The sequence below is a fragment of the Panthera leo genome, chromosome E2 (genome assembly GCF_018350215.1).
Source record: "Panthera leo isolate Ple1 chromosome E2, P.leo_Ple1_pat1.1, whole genome shotgun sequence".
Taxonomy (NCBI): Eukaryota; Metazoa; Chordata; class Mammalia; order Carnivora; family Felidae; genus Panthera; species Panthera leo.
The window spans coordinates 58,440,602-58,460,498 of record NC_056693.1 but is presented as its reverse complement, the minus strand read 5'-3'; the positions used below and the strand labels follow the sequence as shown (position 1 = coordinate 58,460,498).

The window sequence follows — 19,897 nt, the reverse complement described above, 5'->3', positions numbered from 1 at the left end:
ACTGCCTTTGTGAATCTGCCTCTTTATTCTGAAGGCTGCACCCGTCCTTTTCGGGATAGATCCCGGTTCACTGGCTCACCCCCGGTGCATGAACGTCTAGGTTGTGTCCAGGCTTCTGCTTCCGCACACAGTGCCTGCAGGCTTGTGAAAGTGCACGTGCCCTCTCATGGTGGGGCAAACCCCCAAAGAGTGGAATTGCAGGGTCCGGGAGAAAGTGCATGCGAAATTTTGGTAGCGACCGTCATATGTCTTTCCAAACGGCTTGCCCTGCATCCGCTGCAGCCAGCTACATGTGAGAGCCCCTGACCCTCACTCTAGCACACACACTGCTCATTTAGTCCACGGTGCAGCACTGCACCCAGGTGAACGGTGCCCCCCCCCAGGTTTTGTAGGGCGCATAGTGTGTGGTCACACCTAGCGCCCCTGAGATACTGGAAAAACAGCCTCATTGTGGTTAGAATTTGGTTTTCCTTCACTGAAGATGAGCTAAAGCATCGTTTTATAGATTGAGACTCCTTTCTACGGCCTTTCCTTTAACTAAAACATTTTCACCCCCAAACTGTGGCTGTAGGTGTTGGTTGACACACAGGCTTATCCCTCTCCCCCAGTGTGCTCCCAGAAGGTAGATGAGAAAACATTTATTTTACTGCTCCGAAGGAAGAAACAAACCATAAAAGGAGACAGGGAATATGACAAAGAAAAGAAACCTGGGTTGTGGGAGCCTGCGAGATCCCTGGGCCAAATCGCCCATTTGAATCTCATTCCGGTCAAACCCCATTCCAACATTTTCCAAGAGGCTGAGAAAGGAAATCTGCTGGGAGCGGAGGGAGGGAAACACCCAGGGGGTGTGTGTGCGCGTGCGTGCGTGCGTGCGCGAGTGCACACGGACTCCGCGTGTGTTTCAGACGTGGACTTATGAGGACAAAGAATAAGTAAGAAAGGAAAGAAAGGAAGAAAATAAAACACAAACCTTGTGTTCAGGTGGGCAGCGTGCTGGGAAACCCTGCCAGGGGATCTCAGAGTTACCGTGAGGGTCTTTGCAGCTGTGTCCTGAATATCTAGAACATTCCGACCCAGGGTGCTCTCAGAGAGGAAGTGGTGGGTTCTCCTGTGCCCTGCACTCCCCGTGCCCTCTGACTAATTCACTGGTATTTATGAGAAGAACACAGCTTAGCAGTCTTTTTCTGATCTAACGCATTTGGAACGTAACTTAGGACAGTATTCCGTGTTTTCTTGCGAAACCGTTCCCGGGTCCCCGTGCCCTGAAAGCTCGCCGTTCTTGGGGACTCTCGGGCAGCTCCTGAGCCTGCCTGTCAGGGAGGGACGGTCCGCAGGTCTGGGGTAGGAAAACCAGTCTCGTTTCGGGTTTTGGGTTGTTTTTTTTTTTTTTTTTTTTTTTTTTTTAATTGTGATGAAATTGCAAACTTACATCCTGAGACTAAAATTAAATGGAGGGAAGGTCTGACGTCGTGGGTGGTCTTCCTCAGGCGCTTGGAAGGAGGGGTGGGGTGGAGCGGGAGAGTGCCTTTAGCAACGTTTCCAATAGGGTAATGACAGCAATAATGATAGCTGTCCCACTTGGGAAGGGGAAATCACACAAGCCTACACGGCGACAAAAATAAACAAGCATGCAACGCTGGCCAAGGGGCCCGGGGTCCGTTCTGAACTTGAAAAACATCAAAGCGAAGCCAGTTATCAGGCCGGCCAGGCTCCAGGCTCCGCCGCGTCCTGCCCGGCACTTTTTATCGGCCTTGGACGGGCTCGGAGGACGGCCGCCCGGCACAGCTGTGGGAAGGACGACCCACAGATGGAGGGGAAGACGCCGAGGTTGAACAGGGGTTCCCCGGGACCCCGTGCATCCAGATGCCCTCCGTGCCGCCCCTCGGGGTGCAGCAGGGACAGCAGGAGCCAGACTGCGGCCCCCGGGGCCTCAAGACCCCGAGCGTGAGCCCAGCCCTGAGCCCCGCTTCCCCGTCCGCGCAAACGGGGGGTCCTGAGGACGAAACGCACCCGACGCTCAGCCAGTAAAGGCGTTTGAGTCTCTGTCACGTGCCAGGCATGGTTCTGGCAGTGGGAGGAAAGTCATCACAAAATAAGGTCTTAAGAGGCTCTTGAAGAAATCAGGTTAGAATACAAATTCCAGAGAAATCAGATTAACAGCTTCCGGGTGCTGAGGGAAACGTGCAGAGCCACGACCGCGTGCGGAGGACCCACGTCCCACAACCCACGTCATGCACACACGTGAGCTCACACGCGTGCACGACCACGGGTAGATCTGACAGTGATGTGAGTGACCAGGGGGGTGACGTCAGCATTGAGACGCCGCTGGCACCTTCGTACGGCCGTTTTGCGAAACGTTACCCCTGGGGGATCCACCTCCCTGGACCCTCTCGTACGACTAGGGGCGACTCTGCCATGATCTCAGCAGGAATTCCAGGAAAAGGAAGACGAAGCCCCTGGGCTCCCCGAGCCCGTGTTCCAGCGGGGAGTGGCTCCTCCGAGGTGTAAGCTGGGTGCAGAACCCCACCTTCCAGTAGGCGTCAGGTGCGTGGACAGCGGGTAACCGGTAATAGCCCGGTTAGGGACACGGGATCAGTCCTGGTCTCACTGGGCTGGAAATAAACAGCCGCTCGAACTGGGTTTTAAATTGAAGGGGTTTGGGGGCACCTGGCTGGCTCAGTCGGTGAAGCATCCGACTCTTGATTTCGGCTCAGGTCACGATCTCACGGTTCGTGGGTTTGAGCCCCACGTCGGGCTCTATGCTGACAGCGCGAAGCCTGCTTGGGATTCTCTCTGGCTGTCTGTCTCAAAATAAACAAATAAACTTAAACAAAAAATAAATTGAAGGGGCTTTAACAACAGCAACATTTGCAAGGTGTGGGCAAGGTCTGTGGACCTGGGGGAGGGATGGGAGGCAGCAGCAGGGGACTGTAGGGATGAGGGGACACAGGTGACATCATGGCAGGGTGTCCACATGGAGAGGACCCCAACGGGAGCTGTGACCTCAGGTAGGGGACACCGCCCGCCAGGTGGCGGTGGCCCAGCGGGGAGGGAGCAGAGAGCACCCAGCCTCCCTCCCCTCACTGTCCTGTGGTCCACGGAGCCCCCGCTGCCAGCTCCAGCCGGGAGCACAGGCCAGGGTGGGACGATGGAGTCCAGGCAGGTCGGCCGCCAGGGAAGGGAGGACTGAATCGGGAGGGGCTCGAAGAAGATGGTCGGCAGGACAACCATCCATCAGGATGATCTAAATTAAGACGCAGAGACCGGCGTGGGCATCTACTTGAGCATCACGTCCTGGGGCCCCCGTAAGGGGGAGCACGCTGGGCAGCTGGGAAGGCAAGGGCTTGGGGCGCTCGCGGTTGGGTCCGGGTGAGTCAGAGGAGCGGACCCCTCCCGGGAGCCATCGGGCTGCCTGCAGCTGAGGTCCGGGCCTTGCTGGCAGTTTGCTGCCCCACAGGTCACTTTGAGGACCAGAGCAATGCTTCTCGCTCCCTGGGGCCCGGAGGCTCCGGTTGTCGCTGTAAAGGCACCGGGGCCACGGCCGTGAGCAGCACGCACACGCACAGAGCCTCGCCCGGCTTACAGCAGGCGGGGGAGAGCTCACGAAGCTGGCACAAAACAAAGCAGAGAGGAAGTTGGATGGCGCTGCCATAAATAATTGCCACCAACCGGGTGATTAGAGCAACAACAATTTATTCTCTCCCAGTTTGGGAGGCCCGAAGGCCCCAATTCACGGTGTCACGGGGCCTCGCTCCAAAGGCTGGAGGGGAGGATCCTTCCCGCCTCTTCCAGTTCCTAGGGGCCCAGGCGTCCCTCAGCTTGTGACTGAGTCCCTCCTCTTCTGTCCCTGTCCTCCACAGCCTCTCCTCCCCTCTGGTCTAGGGAGAGCATTCAGGATGGTCTCCTCTGCAATTCTTAACCTAATCACATCTGCAAAGACCCTTTCTCCAAACAAGACCCCATCCACAGGGTGCAGGGATTAGAATGTAGACATACTTTGGGGGACCATCCAGCAGCCCCCCCCCACCACCACCACGGGTGGTTATAGGGAACGGGGAGCTTGGCGGAGCAGAGGAGGGAGAGAGACCATCCGGGCAGGGAGAGGCGAGGGGAGGCATCGGTGAGGTGCACCGCCATCAGCCCTGTGAAGGAGCAAACCCTGAGGGCGGGGGTCAGGCCCCAGGTGAGGTGCGGCCCTCGGTCCTGTCCTTGGTCCTGCCCTCGGTCCTGTCCCCGCCTCTCACGGCCTCTCAGCCTTCTGCCCAGTTTTGCACTGTGGCTGGTTTTGATTGTCTGCGCTGTGTTTACTCGTCGGATTGATTACCTCGTGTTATATAACCTGGGCCGCCACAAGCCGCCATCTGTATTTTACAACATCCAGAAAGCCCAGGCGGGCCTCAGGTGGTGAGTTGGGAGCCTGGGTCTGTGGGAGGAAGAACCCTCCAGGCGGGGCTGCATAAGCCCGGGGGCCCCGGGCCGAAAGGAAGCCCCAGGCCCCTCCCCGCTCAACAGTGATGAATTTCAAGACAGTGACACTGGGCGTTAAACCCAGCGGGACTCTTGCGACAGGGACGCCCGCTGAGTGGCAAAGGGTTAGAGAATCACCCGAGTTGATCCAAAAACAAACACAAAACCCAGACTGATCCCGGGTCCCGCCCAGACCAGTGAGATCAGAACGTCCGGGTGGCCCGGGTAGCAGCATGTCTTAAGGCTCCCGGGGTCTCTTCCTTAAAGGGAGCCCATCGTCTCCCACAAAGGCCTGCTTCTCCCTGGGAGGCAGTCTGCGGAGCCGCTGAGGCGAGGCGGCGCTCACCGGCCACTCTGTGCGTGCTGGGGGTGGAACTCTGGCCACACACCTCGGTGCCCTGGGGACAGCCAGGGCTGGGAGCTCAGGGGGCAGGTGAGGGCGTTGCAGCGGTTAGCGGAGGTGACGTTCTTCAGACGCGCCCGCTCCTGACGGCTCCCGGGGGGCCCTGTCAGTGTTGGCTGTCCTTACCAGGCACCCTGGGCCAGCACAGCGCCCGCACGGCACGGTGTCCTGCAAGTTCTTGGGAGCGTACAAGACCTGGGTATGAGAAGGGAGGAACGCTGTTGTCCGAGGCGCACGGCATCCCTGGGGTCTTTCCCTGGCTCCCCGTTTGGGCTTCCTGCTAACAGCAAGGACCAGCTCGAGCCTTTGCCTAAACTAAACAGCCCCCTCTCCAGCTCCCACCCCACGAAAATATACCCGCACAGCCTACACACACACACACACACACACACACACACACACACACACACACACGCTCATTTTCTTGGCTGTTCACACTTCTCCTTTTACAGGTCCTCCAGTCCTGATCCTAAGACTCCCTTGATTTTGCTCCGGGCCCAAAGCAGAGCACTGAAGGCACACACCTGCTCTTGCTGCAGTGGGTCAGCGGCGGCTGAGGGTCAGTTCAACACTGGGCTCCCACGAAGCTGGGACCCCCAGTGAGGCACAGAAGAGTCAGAGATATGGACGGAGTCCACCCTGCCAGGAGCCAGAAGTGTGATTTAGAGGAAGGAGCCCATGGTCTACATCATGGTACAGAGGAAGGGGCCATGGTCTGTGTAGTCAAGGAGAAGGGGCATGTGGTCTAGAGGTAGACGGTCTGGCCTCAGAACCCAGGCACCGTCGTTCACCGGGAGCGTGAACCCGGGCAGTTACTTAACCCTTGCTATGCGTGGCTTCCTCATCTGTAACCTGGGGACGGTGCGAGTGCCTTCCTGTCTGTGGCTGTCGGGAGGACGGGATTAACATTAATCTTAATAAAGATGGATGGGGGTGCCTGGGTGGCTCGGCTGCTCCGGTGTCCGACTTCGGGTCAGGTCATGATCTCACGGTCCGTGGGTTTGAGCCCCGTGTCCGGCTCTGTGCTGACAGCTCAGAGCCTGGAGCCTGCTTCAGGTTCTGTGTTTCCTTCTCTCTCTGCTCCTACCCCGCTCGTGCTCTGTCTTACTCTGTCTCTCAAAAATAAATAAATGTAATAAAAAAATTTTTAATAAAAATTAAAAAATAATAAAGATGAACAGGAATTTAGTAGATGCTCAGCGAAGCTTTTCCGGGCCCCTGAAGCTGCTTACGGTCTAATAGGAACAGGATGCCCGCGGAGGACCGAGTAAGTTGGGTGAATCTCGGGGAAGGATCGGGTGGGGATTTCAGACACTCGGTGTCATGGAACCTCAGAGAAATCAGAGCCCCCCTTCTCACCCCAACTGTGGCCTGTGATTCCTTTTCCCTTTACCCACCCTGAAAGCGGAGGTTAATTATTACGATTCCAATATATCGCGTTTATTTTTGAAAATCTACATATTCCTCAACTAACGCCGTTTGTTACAGGAAAATTGGAACATGCAGATAAAAAAAAAGAGGAGGCCAAAAACCCACCGTGCTCCACCAGCCAGAGATGACAGTGAACATTTTGGTCGATGTCCATCCAGGTTTTCTTACTTAAAACACAGAAATGGGATCGCCGGCCTTCTCACCCACTCGCCTGGCTTCCGCCCTCCCCCGGTCACTGACCACCACCCCCACCCCCGCCTTGTCCAGGTCACCAGTTAACCTCGAGGTGACGATTTCTGCGGCCACTTGGCTGATTTCACAGCCACCCCGTTGTGATGACACTGCAGTGAGCATCCTTCTGGCTAAAATTTGCATCTTCTTTATATGCAAACGGATGTTTAAGTTAACCCCCGTCCCCAAACGTATCAAACCCTAAAGCTGTGGAACGAGCAAGGGCCTACCTGATCCCCACCTCTGCACCGTCTCCCCCCTCGGGAAGCCAGTGCCCAATCAGGACAGACTGGCGATATGGCAGGCGGCACCCCCCGCCCCCCCGGGTGGGACGCCCCTTGCCCAGGAAATAGGATGGTTCTAGACGCACACTGCACAGCCGCACGTGGCTCCTGAGCCCTGGCAGCGTGGCTGGTCTGAACTGAGATGTGCTGCCATGTTTTGAAGAGTCAGTGTACAGGAATTTTAAATATCTCCATCTTCCCATTAATTGCAGGATAACGTGTTGGGTATACTGGGTGAAGGTATTTTAAAATCAGTTCCGCCTGTTTCTTTCTACATCTTTTTTACCGCGGTCGCTAGAAAATTTTAAATTACGTGTGTGGCTTGAGTTATATTTGCATTGGACGCCGCTGGCCAAACACGCCCCCTTTTCACATCCGTGAAATTAGTTATGCCTATCAACGAACGTTGTGTTTGTTTCATTTCACCACCCTGGCCGGTGAAAATTGCTACGTCTTCGTCTTGTAGATAAAAATGGGTCCCTTGGGGCATCTGGGTGGCTCAGTTGGTTAAGCGTCGACTCTTGATTTGGGCTCAGGCCACGATCCCAGGGTTGTGGGACCGAGCCCGGCTCATCGTGGGCCCTGCTTAAGGTTCTCTCTCCCCCCACCCTGTCCCCCTCCCCTGCTAGCGCTCTCTCTCTCTCTCTCTCTCTCTCTCTCTCTCTCTCTCAGATACAAAGATAAAATGGAAACAAACGTACCCCTTGGAGAGATGTGAGATTTGCCCGAGATCACAACGTGCTGAAAAGAGCATGCTCTAGAACCGGACCTCCGTGCAAGGCCAGGGCGTGTGCCCCGCGCTCCTTGGAAGCCCACCTGCCTGGACTGCGGGTCCAGACTCCCATCCTGCTCGCTCTGGGCCTGCGAGGCTTTGCGCCACACTCAGCCCTGCGTCCCTGAGGGAGTCTGGACTTCCGGGGGACTCGGCTCTGATCCCGTAGGCCTCAGGGAGCCAGGACAACTGGGGAGAGAGAACTGAGCCCTCCCTGCCCTGCAGCCCTGCCCTCCCTTGCCTTCCCCCTGCCCTTCCCTGTCCTGCAGCCCTGCCCTCCCCTCCCCTCCCCTGCCCTGCAGCCCTGCAGCACTGCCCTCCCCTGCCCTTCCCTGTCCTGCAGCCCTGCCCTCCCCTACCCTCCCCCTGCCCTTCCCTGTCCCGCAGCACTGCCCTCCCTCTTCCCTCTCCTTCCCTCTCCTTCCCTCTCCTGCCCTCCCCTGACGCCCTGCAGCCCTGCAGCCCTGCAGCTGCCCCCTCCCCTTCACCACCAAGAAGAACACAGAGCGGGAGGGAGGGTGCCACACTGTCTTGCTGGGTCCTGTTCCCGCTAGGGTGACTGTTGACAGGAACACGTCACCCGAGAAGACAGATGCTGGCCTGGTCCTCAGGCCTCAGTGCCAGAGGCAGCCCTGGGAGGCCTCTTCTCTGTAAATTACTGCATTTATTTAGCCCTTGAAGGTTTTATACGGAGCCTGCTAGGCCACAGAGGTGGGGCATCCGGTCCCCCCTGACGGCCACACCGTCCTCTCTGTCACAGGGACACTGGAACCAGCCTGGCTCAGACCCACCCCCTCTGGCCATTCTCTGTATGTATTAGAGGCACTTGTCAGTCGTGCTCAGATGTGGTTCTAATCGTCTGTTTCGCATTATCGATGGCAACGTAGTGAGTTGGTGAAACCGCACAGGCTCGGGGGTCCCTCGGTCGGCCTCTGACGGCCCCCCACGCGCCTCCTGGATGGGACCTCGCGGCTCGTCATTACGAGGCGCCACCACACGCCTGGCACGGGGCTGTCGTTTCCTAAGGGAGGAAACTGAGGCGGGAGGGGCGGAGGCATAGCCAGGACGTGGAGGCATCAGAACGGTCAGGGGGCTGTGGCCTGCCAAGGGTCTCAAATAGACCGCCGGCCAGGGGACAGCACGGGAGTGCCACGCTGGGATTGTTACGTGGACCAAGAAGGCAGGACGGCGCCTCCGGAAGATGCTGTTGGAATAAGCCGTTATCTCTCCCTCTGTACACAGATCGGACCCCCCTGCCCTGCTGGTGGGAACGTGGGAGGGGCGGGGCCGTGGAAAACCGTCCGACAGCTCCTCAGAAAGTTAAATCCGGAGTGTCCGTGACATCCGCAATCCCACTGCTGCGGACGTAACCCAAAGCTGCGAACAGTTCAAGTGTCCGTCAGCGGGGACTGGATGGACAGACCGCGGTCGTCCAGGCGGTGGCCTATCGCCCAGCCGTACGAGCCCCGGGCACGGCGGGCAGCAGCTGGGAACGGTGATGCGGGGGGCAGGGAGACACAAAGGCTGGCAAGCTGTGGGGCTCCGCTTCCGTGAAGTATCCCAAAGAGGCAAGTGAGGGAGACAGAGGGCGGACGTGCCGTTCCAGGCCGGCCTACGGAGAGCGGGGAGTGCGAACGGGCCTGGTGTCTTTGGGGACGACAGAGATGTCGGGGGACCACAGAGAGGTGGCGACTGCACGATGCCGTGAATGTGCCAAATGTCATGGGTTCGGACCCTTCAAAGGGTCCATTTCTTGTGTTTGCTTTTTAAAAGGGGCAGGCTCCTTACGGCAAGCTTCTTTCAGCCACAGGGGGTGAGTTTGCAAGCCATCCTTCCCACCTACAATCTCACGAGAAGTCTCTGTGCCCCCTTCCTCCGGCCCCAGTTTCCCCGGGCTGGCCTCTCCAGCAAGTTCCCCACAGGCAGCCACGATTGATAGCTGTTCAGAGGGGTGGCCCCTGTCCCCATGCCTCAGCTCTGCAAAGGGAATCGACGCTCTCACAGACGGAGAGCCGGCCTCCCCATTCCCATAACACCCCGCAGTTGCTGTCTCCCAGTGTGGCAGCTAATGGACCAGATGAAGGTGTCCAGAAGTGAAGTCAGGTGTCTCAGAACCACAGTGGTGACTCCAAGCCCTGGCTCCTTAAATTAGCAAAACCAAAAAACAAAAGAACAAGGCAAAGGTCTGAACACCAAGGTGGAAAGATACAGGCGCTTGCGTGCACAGCTGGGGGACGGGCCCGTGAATTTACAGCCTCTCCACGCAGTGGCTTTGTCAGTATACACGCAGGAGCTTAGAAGCGTCCACACCCCCTGAGCTGTGGCTCCTGCACCGGGAAGTTCCCGCAGGAAACACACACACACACACACACGACTCGCGTCCAAGGATCTGCATCCACATCCTCGCGTACGAAGGTGCCCGTCCAGCAGCAGCCCCCGTGTCGGTCAGGAGTAGAACGGGCTGCGTCCTGTCTTGGCGTTTCTGCTCACTCTGCAGAAGCATCTTCCTTGGGGTCCACAACAGGGTTCGGTGTTTCAGTTTTAAAATGTACGTGTTCTGGGGCGCCTGGGCGGCTCCGTCGGTTGGGCGTCCGACTTGGGCTCAGGTCCCGATCTCGCGGTTCGGGGGTTCGAGCCCCGCGTCGGGCTCTGGGCTGACGGCTCGGAGCCTGGAGCCTGTTTCAGATTCTGTGTCTCCCTCTCTCTCTGCCCCTCCCCCACTCGTGCTCTATCTCTCTCTCTCTCTCTCTCTCTCTCAAAAATAAATAAACGTTAAAAGAAAATTATTTTTAAATATACATGTTCCCAAACGATATTTTAAAGGAACAGAAACATTTCATGATACAGTGGTTATGGGGAAAACAGGATCTAAAATTATATCATTCTAACTGTGTTATACACATATACATAAACGGAGAGAAAGAGAGAGAAAATACAGCAAAATGCGTAAAGTGGCTAATCCCCAAATGGCAGGGTTATGGATAATCAAGAAATTATTCCTTAAGTGTTTCCCTTTCTTAATCAACTTTCTATACTGAATGTTTTGTTTTATAATAAACATAAGACACTTACTTTACAATAGGAAGAAATGCGGTGGTTTTCAGATCCCCCGCTCGTCAGGAACTGAAACAGCAAATATAAGAAAAGGCATGAGGGGCAAGTACGTCTAGGATTATCGCTTAAGGGGCTGTTGACACTACGAGATCCCACGGCCAGCTTCCTCCTCCAAGGAGGCAGGTGTGGGGTGTGGAGATCCCTCGGGTTTGGTAAGCTTGCTAGGCGGAGACCGGAGACCAGACTGGGTCTCAGACCTGGTGCTGAGGAGGGCGGCCTCCCCTGTGAACCGGAGAAACCGGAGGCCCCCAGTCCCAGCAGGGCTCTGGGGCCCAGGCCCAGAACAATGGAAGGTGTTAAATGTCTGTTATTCCAAGCCAGCCGAATTAGCAGACTTCAGGGTACTTAAGACCCGTGCCACCCTCCAGAAAGCCCTCCTCCTTCAAGTGCCGCAAAGCAAACCTCTTATTGGCGATGCTCTAACTGTTGAAAGATCACAGGCCCTTTACAGGGCCTGACAAACCCCAGAGACCCCGGAGGGAGGGCGGCAGTGAGACTCCCAGAACGGTCAGGTCAGCGACACAGGCTGGAGGGGCAGGGGGAAGCTTCCCCGGGTAGGAGAGGGAGCACAGCCCCAGCCACCGTGCCGAGACCCCCCTGGACACCAAGGGCTAGACTCTCGACAGGTCTCGGGTTGCCCTGATGTCACCACACCCTGCAGGTCGGGAGCACTGAGCCCAGTTTATAGGTGTCTTTAAAAGGGAGCTCATGTGGCCCCGTGAGGAAGCATCATTCACTCACCCGTCCATTCAAAACTATGTACTAAGGCCGGACGTGACAGGCACTGTTCTCCACGCAGGGGATACAGCAGCGAACGACACGGGCAAATCTCTGACCTCCCGCAACTTGCGTCTCTGGGGGAGCGTAAACAGACCCGCCAACGTCAGGTCATGTTAAGGAAAAGGAGGGCAGGGCGAGGGGTGCCGAGTGGAGGGCCATGGGGTCTGAGCAGACACCTCACTTTCCTGGGAGCCCTGCTCCCCTTTGGCCTGAATAACGCGGTCGGCTGTGCTGACGTCACATCCCGGTTGTGACCTCATGCCGAAGCTATGCAGGGCGTCACCACTGAGGGAAACTGGCCAGAAGGTATACAGGGATCTTCCCAAATTATTCCTTACAACTGGGTGTGCGTCTGTACTGATCCCCAAATTAAAAGTGTTTTAAAAAACAAATAATGATCAGCCCCCCCCCCCCCCCCCCCAGTAATAATCATAGCTCCCATCTGTCAAGTGTCAGCCAGACCGCCTGGGTTCCAATGTCCGCTCCACGCGTGGGTGAACTCCTAACTGCTCCGTGCTTCAGTATTTGCATCTGAAAAATGCATCCTAGGTGGTCCCTACCTCCTCTGGTTGGTGCGGGGATGAGCTATTTCTGGGCCGGCGCCCCACTTGGGCTGTTTGTTTGTTTCTTATTGCTGTGACTCTGCGGAAGGTTCTGGAAGGCTCTGGGCTGGCCCTTTACAAGCATGGATCATTGCCTCACATAATTCTCACAGCCACACTTCAGAGGCAGGAGGAGCCCCCTTTTACAGCCTGGAGATGGTGGGGGGGGGGGTCCCAGAGCTGAGGTCAGGTGGGCAGGGCTTAGAGGGCATAGGGGAGGCTCCTGGGCCCACCGAGTAGAGGGGGGCCTGGCCTCTGGGGTCAGAGGCTGCGGGAGGCAGTTTGGCCGGGCCCTGGCTTTGCAGAAGCCACAGCCCCATGGGGAAGCAGGGACAGGGCTGGCTCCCATCTCCTCGTAGGGAGGGGCCGCGTGCCCTCCCACCACTCGCACGGAGGCCGGAGCCATGTCAGAGGGGCGGGGGTCCGCAGGGCCAGCCAGAGCTCCTGCCTCCTTCCCGAGCCTGCCTCACTCTCTTTCTGTGTCAAGCCCCGAGGTTTGTCTCGGCAAAGAGAGGCTTGGCATTTCCAGAAAGCGTTCTTCCTTCCCTGAGAACAAACAGACCCCAGCCCGTCACCAGCCCCACGGGAGGCCCGACGGAGGAGGAAGGTGGCTGCGCGTTCCTGCCTGTGGAGGGCAGGCTGCGCGTGTGCGGGGCCACCCCAGCTGAGCCCCACCTTGTGGGGCAGCAAACGGAGGCCCTCAGAGGCAAGAGCGCCCCACGGAGAGGAGCAGAGCTGGAGGGGCCGGCCTGCTGCTTTGACACCGTCCGAGAGGCTCTCCGAGATAACATGCCATCTTCCGGCTGTGGCGCCAGCCTCTCTTCCCCGCACTGCCGACGGGGTTCCCACCCCAGCTCTGGCACAAACTACCTGTGTGCTTCAGGGAAGTCACCTCCACTCACCCCATCTGCGAAATGGGCACAAAGTAACACGCGCCCCATAGGGTGTTGCCATGAATGAGGCCGCGTGAGGCTCCCTGACGGTGTCTGGACTTCTCGATACTCTACGCGAAGTCTCATGAAGGAGGCTTGCGATTTACAAGGGGCCAACGGAACATCAGGGTTACTTAGAACAGGTAACTGGGCTGTAGGTTCCAGTTCATCAAGATTTGCTTTTTTTTTTCCCAGAAAAATTTAGAATTTTGTTTTTATTTTGTCCTGCTACCTTTACCAAGGAAGAGAGAGCCACGCGAAGATTCGAGAGAGCTTTGTGGAAGTCCCACTCTGGGCTCAGAACCTGCCTGTTCTTTCAGTTTGGACGCTAGGCCCTGGGCCAGGAGTGGGGGTGTGCAAGTTAACGAGGGGCCCCTCGGTCGCCCAGATGCCCAGCCCGGTGTGCACGCCGCGGACATCCTTACCGATGCTGCATCCCCAGACCAGGGCTGGCCCACCGTCCACACAGCGTCTCCAGCGCGCGAGTTACCAACAGCCAAGCCTCTGCCGTGTCCAGTTAGACAAGAGGAAGCTCACAGAAGAAGTCTGCACCTGGAAGTTTAGGGTCAGGACAGCGGTCTCAGTCCCTGACTGTTCACGGAACCCCTGGGAGCCAGTAAAAACATTGGTGGGGACCCCCGCCCAGCCTGAGGCCTCCCCGATCTCTGGGGGTGCAGGCATCCGCACCGTCAAAGCTTTCTAGGGGACCATCAGGGACAGTCAGGGTTGAGAGCCGCCAGGGGGCGGGGTGGGAAGCTTAGGGTGGGAGCAGCAGGGGACGAGCTGCGGCCAGACGGTGAAGGGGAGGGGAGGGCAGGTGGACCCTGCCCCTAGTGGACTTTCCTCCTTCTGCTCCTCACCACACGTCCCTGACCCCACAGCTTTCTTCTCCCCTCCCGCCCGGCCCATCCGTCACCCCCTCCCCCCGCCGTGTCCCAGGCCGGCCACACGTCCAGTCTTGCAGACGGTGCCTCTCCAGACCCCCGGGCTTCCTGCTTTGATGCTCAGGGGGTGGAGGGGCTGCCGCTGCCCTGCTGGGAGCGACGGCCAGGCTCCCCAGCCGCTCTCACTGACCCAGCCGGAGCGGCACGTGGGGTTCTTCCACGGCAGCCCTGCTCCAACGCTGGCCTCGGTCCCCTGGGCCCCTGCCCGTCCACCCAGAGTCCAGGCCACCCTCTGAGCGCCTCCCCACCAACGCATTCCCAGCTGTCCCGTCCCCTCCGGCCTGACGAGGGCTCCGGAAAGCTGAGCACAGAAGCCACTGTCGGGCTGCCCGCCGTCCTGCCCTGAGGCTCCGTGGCCGTCGCCGGGGCCACCGTCCCTGCGGGCGGCATGCACAGGTGTCCGCTAAGAAGGGGGCAGCGGCACCTGTCCGGGAACAGGCACGGCAGCCGGGGGTGCCGGACCGCTCCCACGGTCTCGGCACCAAGGCTTTGCTGCCGCATTGCCGGACGTTTTCCTTCACCGCCTACGCTGCTGCCCAGGGTGACTTAGCCGGAAGGGTCAGGCCGTGGGTCTGAGCCGAAAAGTAGACGGCCCGTCTGTCCGTGTTGGGGATAAAGGGAATCAGATTTCCCGAGGAAGGGCCCTGGGCGACATGGGGTTTTTAGGAAGGGAATCCGTAGGGTCCGACGATGTGCGTGACTACATCTCAGGCAGATGAATCAGACGGGGGCTGTGGGTCCCGGGTGCCCCGTCCGATCCGTGTCCAGTCCATTGACAGCGAAAACCTTTAAGTGAATATAAAGATCACTTTGGGGGTGAGGGAAGAAAGACAAGGGGTAAGTCCCCCGCCCAGGCACACGCGTCCGCTGGGGCACGGGAGGGACTCAGCCTGCTCTCTGAGGTCCGGCTTCGGCCTGGTTCCGGGTGCTCCTTCCCTCGGGTCAGGAGACTTTAACGAGCTAGAGGGTGGTCGCTGAGAAGTGCAAAGACTCTCAGCGGGGGGGACGAGCCTCAGCACGTGGCCAGCCCCCACCCTTTTCACAGAAGGAGACAACGTGGCCCGGAAAGAAAGACGCGCCCTTGGTCACACACACCCAACTCCCCTCCCGACCCTCTGCGGAGACCCCAGACCCGGCTCTGAATTGGCCGGCACACGCACACAGACCCGGAGTCTGTCATGAGCTAGCAAATGTGGGGAAGGGGCGGGATCTTATATTCCCAATGCTTTTTTTTTTTTTTCATTTGAACGTAGACATCTGGCGTCCTCTAAATACATCAGAAAAATGTAAATCTTGTAAAACCCATCAGAGAGTGGTTTTAGGTTTGGCGGGAGCACGGGTCAGCGGCTGCCCGCTGCACCGTGCTGGGAAAACGTGGCTGTGCACACGGGTGATCTCGCCCGTGGCCCGTCACCCCCGTCCCCAAGGTGGCCAGGCTACACTTTGTCTGATGCATCCACGTGGAAACGTGGGTCAGCGGCCTCATGCGCATTGTGTTGCATTAACCGTTTTCAACAGCTACCTAAGACCTTTCCTGCTTTCGTTTTAGGACGACGGGGCGGCGGGCAGGGGAGGGGGGCGGGGACCCCAATTCGTGGAGGAACAGCGTGCTTCTGTCTGCAGAACACAAATCCCGGGCACACCAATTAAGCCTCAAGACATGCACCCAGCCAGATTTCTAGTCCCACGTCTAAAACCCTCCTCAAAAGACATTTTCTGTTTGAGACATATTAAACAAGCTTTATTTAATAATGCTCGACTTGACTTCTCCAGTTTAAATATTTGCTCTGATCAGCAACCATCTGATCCTGGCCTCCTTCGTTCCTGGCTGAGGAATAATTTCTCCGGGTTATTTTTCTTTGGTGCAGAGTTGATCCCGGAGGCAGGGGAACTGCTCTCGGGTTCCCTCTGCGTCTCTGGTCCGGGCCGTGGGGAGAAACGAACAGCGCCATAAAAAGCCTACGCCGCAGGCCGCTTTTACAAAGCGGACAACTGTGCCGTTGACGGAGGAACGTGTCGTTTAAAAGACTCCCCCTAAGCACATAATTATAAGGAGAGATTTCTCTTCTTAAAGGAGAGCATCAGAATGTAAGGCAATTCCCGAGGAGGTGACCTCTCGGGCGATGTGTTCTGTCCTCCGCCATCCGCTTCCCCCCGTTCAGGGATCTTTATAACCATCGCTTACGCCAGATGCAGGGTCGTCCGTCAAGGGTCGGGGATTCCAGGATAGCACGGAGAAGATTTAACATCTTAATTCGCTATGTTTTAAAGGAGGGAAGGACACTTGGATTTCTACTAACTTTGGGGACCCTCCACAGAAACGTTTCGGTTATTACTGTCGCTGTTTTTCAGATTTTATTGTCAATGTTTAAAACACAAGACTTTTGTTTGTTTGTTTTTTAGGTCTTACCTTTGCACACTGCCTTTGAAAACGGCCACCTTGACGCCCGTGGGCCTGGCCATCCGTAACGACACAGACCTCTGACTGTGCTCCAGATACCAGCCCAGGGTAAGCCGGCCAGCGGCGAGGGCAGTCGGTTATCTGCGTGGCCTCTGCGAAGGGGCTCTGCTCCCATCCCGGGAGGGGTCTTTCTCGGTGAGAGGGACGTTTATGATTGCGGGCCAGCGCCTGGTTTATGGACCCCGGCCGGGTGGGAGGGTGCCGCCCGCCAGCCTGCGGCCTGCGCCGGCCTGAAGTGTTTACCGCCGGGGTGATTTACGCCGTCCAGGTGTTCGTTTGGGAAACATCTCAGCTCCGGGCTGACACGGCGATTGCCCTGCATTTGCAGACTTTGGCATTTTTCTGTTCCTGGCGATCCAGGGCCCAGAGAGACGGTCAAAAAAAAAAAAAAGCACTGAGCCAAAGTGGGTCGTCTCCTGTGATGGTCACACAGGCCGGCCGAGGAAGCCCCAACCCGATGCCCTGCGTCCTGCCCCACGCGGGAAATTTCCCGGCACGGGGTCTGTGCCCCCTCATCAGAGTAGTGTCTTCTTCTGTCCGTTGACTCTTTGGCCTCTTGGACGCTGCGTAGATGTCGTCCCAGGCTTCCTCTCTGCCCTTTTTAGCCCCCTGGTGCTTGCCAAAGGGCCCCTGAAGCTGCTCTTTTCTTGGGCGAGATTCCGGGACCTTGGGTACGGCAGACACGTTCTGGAGAGCGAGCTGGGGTTGGTGGGGGTTTGCTCTGCGTGGACCAGCCTCGGCTAGGGTGCTTACACTTGGAGGGACCCACTCGACAGAAGGCTCTGCCGCTTTCCTCGACTTCTGCTCACATTCAGTGCCGGCACGATTGTTAGTGTTTGTCACTGGGTTTGCGCCAGGAGGTCCTAACACCCATCCTGGAGCAGCCGTGATTAAAACATGCCCCAAGCAATCAAAATGGCTTTTTTTTCTTTGCCAAAAAAATACGCATTTTGTGTTTAATCCGATCCCTCCCATCCTCACTGGAAAGGAGCTTGGACATCGATTACGCGTCTATTTTTACACTTATACTCATCTGTTCTCCAGCCACTTCTGATAAGTCTGGTGAAAAAGCAAACAACTGTATTTTTGCCTCATAGAATATTATATCAATGTATATATATTGACATGGAGGCAGGCAAGGATGCTCGCAGAGGAATTGAGAATGATTCTTTGCCTATGTTTTAATTTTTACAAATACCCTTCTCGCCGATTCAGGGATACTGGGCTGCTTTTAAGAGCTCATTTCAATTTACTATTTCTCTCTCCTTGACAAAAACGCCTCCAGAAGCCACAGTTTTCCTCCTTACGCAATCTGCAGACGGAAAACATTGGGTCAAACACAGACGGATAAAGAGTAGGGGCCGTCAGACCCAGGTTTCACAAATGATACAGTTCCTTCTGTTTTGAGCCCTACATTTAAAACAGCCTTTTCAGCCAGTGATTCGCACACTCACAAATTCACCAAAAAAGCATTCAAACTTCCCCTGTTTGTGCTCCTTTCTCCCGGATTGTAAATACACGAACCTCCCACCACAGAGAAGTATCATCATTTTGCCACACTAAACGGCCACGTTCTCACCAGCAGTGAGACTGTTTCAAGTGATCAGCCCTGGGGCGAGAAAAAGAAAATTCCAGCCATAAAACAAAAATCTTGATTTCTACACATCAGGCCGAAATCCTTTCAAGTGACCGTGGACTCCCTGGGAAAACGGTTTTTCTCCGTTACCATTTACAGCCTAGTATCGAGAAGCGCCGTGGAAAATGTCGTGCGGTTTCGAAGAAAAAGGTCGGGTGTTTTAAAAGAACAGCTTTTTGCCTTCGCTGCAGATTTCCTAACTGTGTGTCTTTGGAAACCTCTGTCCTGAGTCTAAATAGGATGTCTCCACAGATACACGAAAACGCATGTGACCGCGGTCTGTTGTAAAGAATTGCCTGAGAAAGTTGAATTTTCAAACGCGGACACGTTGGCCATGGCCCCCACAAGCACGGTTTCACTAAACCACCAGATTCGTTTATTTTAACCTCTCCTGGAACCGTCCCCAAAAAGCAGGTGACTCTTGAAAGATTTTGTTTTTTCATTCTCAATTACGAGCGGGATAAAATGAACGTCATTCTATGCAGTCTGAACATTAACATGTAGGGGGGAGTTCGCCGGGATCTGGTAAATGGCTAAACAGATTAGTAGCCTTACTTTTTAACATATAAACATCTGAAACCCGTTTCCTGTTTAAGAAGAAGAAGAAGAAAAAAAAAAAAAAAAGTCTAGGTGGATGACCCCGGGTACTTTTTTTTTGATTAACAAATGTGACTTGTACATCATGGTGGAAAAAAAAAATGGCCCACGCTTGGTGGTCTTTCTACAGTCTGTATATGGGAGAGAGAGGAAAAAAATACAAAAATAAACGTTACCTTCTCACTTTCGGGGTGGGCAATGCCATTTCTACAGCGGCGTCCCGGGCTCTGGTAAATGTTAAGGCTGTCACCACAGACAGAATCCCCACGGTCTGTGTGCCTCGATAGAGTCCGAAGAAAAACATTCCCTGCATTCCTGCTGGCTGGTCCTATCTCCAGGCCCCGGGCTCGGCCCTGCAGACCCGTGTCACCCTGTCAAGCGGCAGAGGACACGGCTAATCTAAACCTACGCCTTCCCCCGGCCAGCCCCAGCCCCGGCGGCAGGGCGAGAACCAGGACCGGTTTGCTGTGAATGCGCCACACGCAAAGTCGAGGCTCTCCCTCGAGGGCAGAGCGGCAGCTGCAATTTGTTGAGCTGAGAAGGGCTTAGAGGTTCTGGCACATTCTGACAAGATAGATTTTATAGGGTTTGCGCTCAAACTTGATATTGGACGTTGGGATTCCAATTTTATGTCTCGAACGATAACAATAGCAGCTGGGACCTTTAAGAAATGCGTTGTATCCCTTGTATTGAAGAGTTACATAATAAAAGCTATTTATGTCAAACCCCTTATAAGGGAAAGATTTAGCCCGAATGTCAATATAACATATAATACTTTGTATATTCAGATAGGGAGGAAATCCGTATCAGCACCGCAAATAATTTTTGGTCTGGAGTACCTGATACGTGGGGCCTTTAAGATTTTAAAGGAAGCATCTCCTTGCTTTAACTTGCAAATTCACTGAGTGGCGTTTTGGGGGGGGGGGGGGAGACGGGGGGGGGGGGGGGGAAGCGGGGGAGGGATACTATTTCTCTTAAAAAAAGAAAACAAGTGCTGATGAACCCTTATTTGTTGTTCCACGTCCTTCTGGTGGAAAGACACAAAGGCACGCGAACGCGCTGTTGTTTGCTTTGATTGTGACGATTTCCACGGCCTGTAACGCAGGCACTCTCTGGCCCGCGTGCTGATGCGTCCCTGCTTGTCTGGAGGCGGCCGTCGCTTTGGGCAGTGACCGGCGGCCAGGACGTGTTCGTTCCGACGAGCGGACGGTCAGCCGCTCAGAAGGAGAATCTCTCCGGGGGC

The 19,897-nt window shown here is 56.2% G+C and overlaps 1 long non-coding RNA gene across 1 annotated transcript; it reads right to left on the bottom strand.

The window, feature by feature from the left end:
- Positions 1-10,650: 10,650 nt before the first annotated feature.
- Positions 10,651-19,066, bottom strand: LOC122208570. The gene is made up of 4 exons (XR_006197286.1): positions 18,831-19,066; positions 13,442-13,568; positions 11,444-11,556; positions 10,651-10,711 (listed from the first exon to the last, which is right to left on the bottom strand). It is a non-coding gene; the product is annotated as an uncharacterized LOC122208570 (long non-coding RNA).
- Positions 19,067-19,897: the final 831 nt, after the last annotated feature.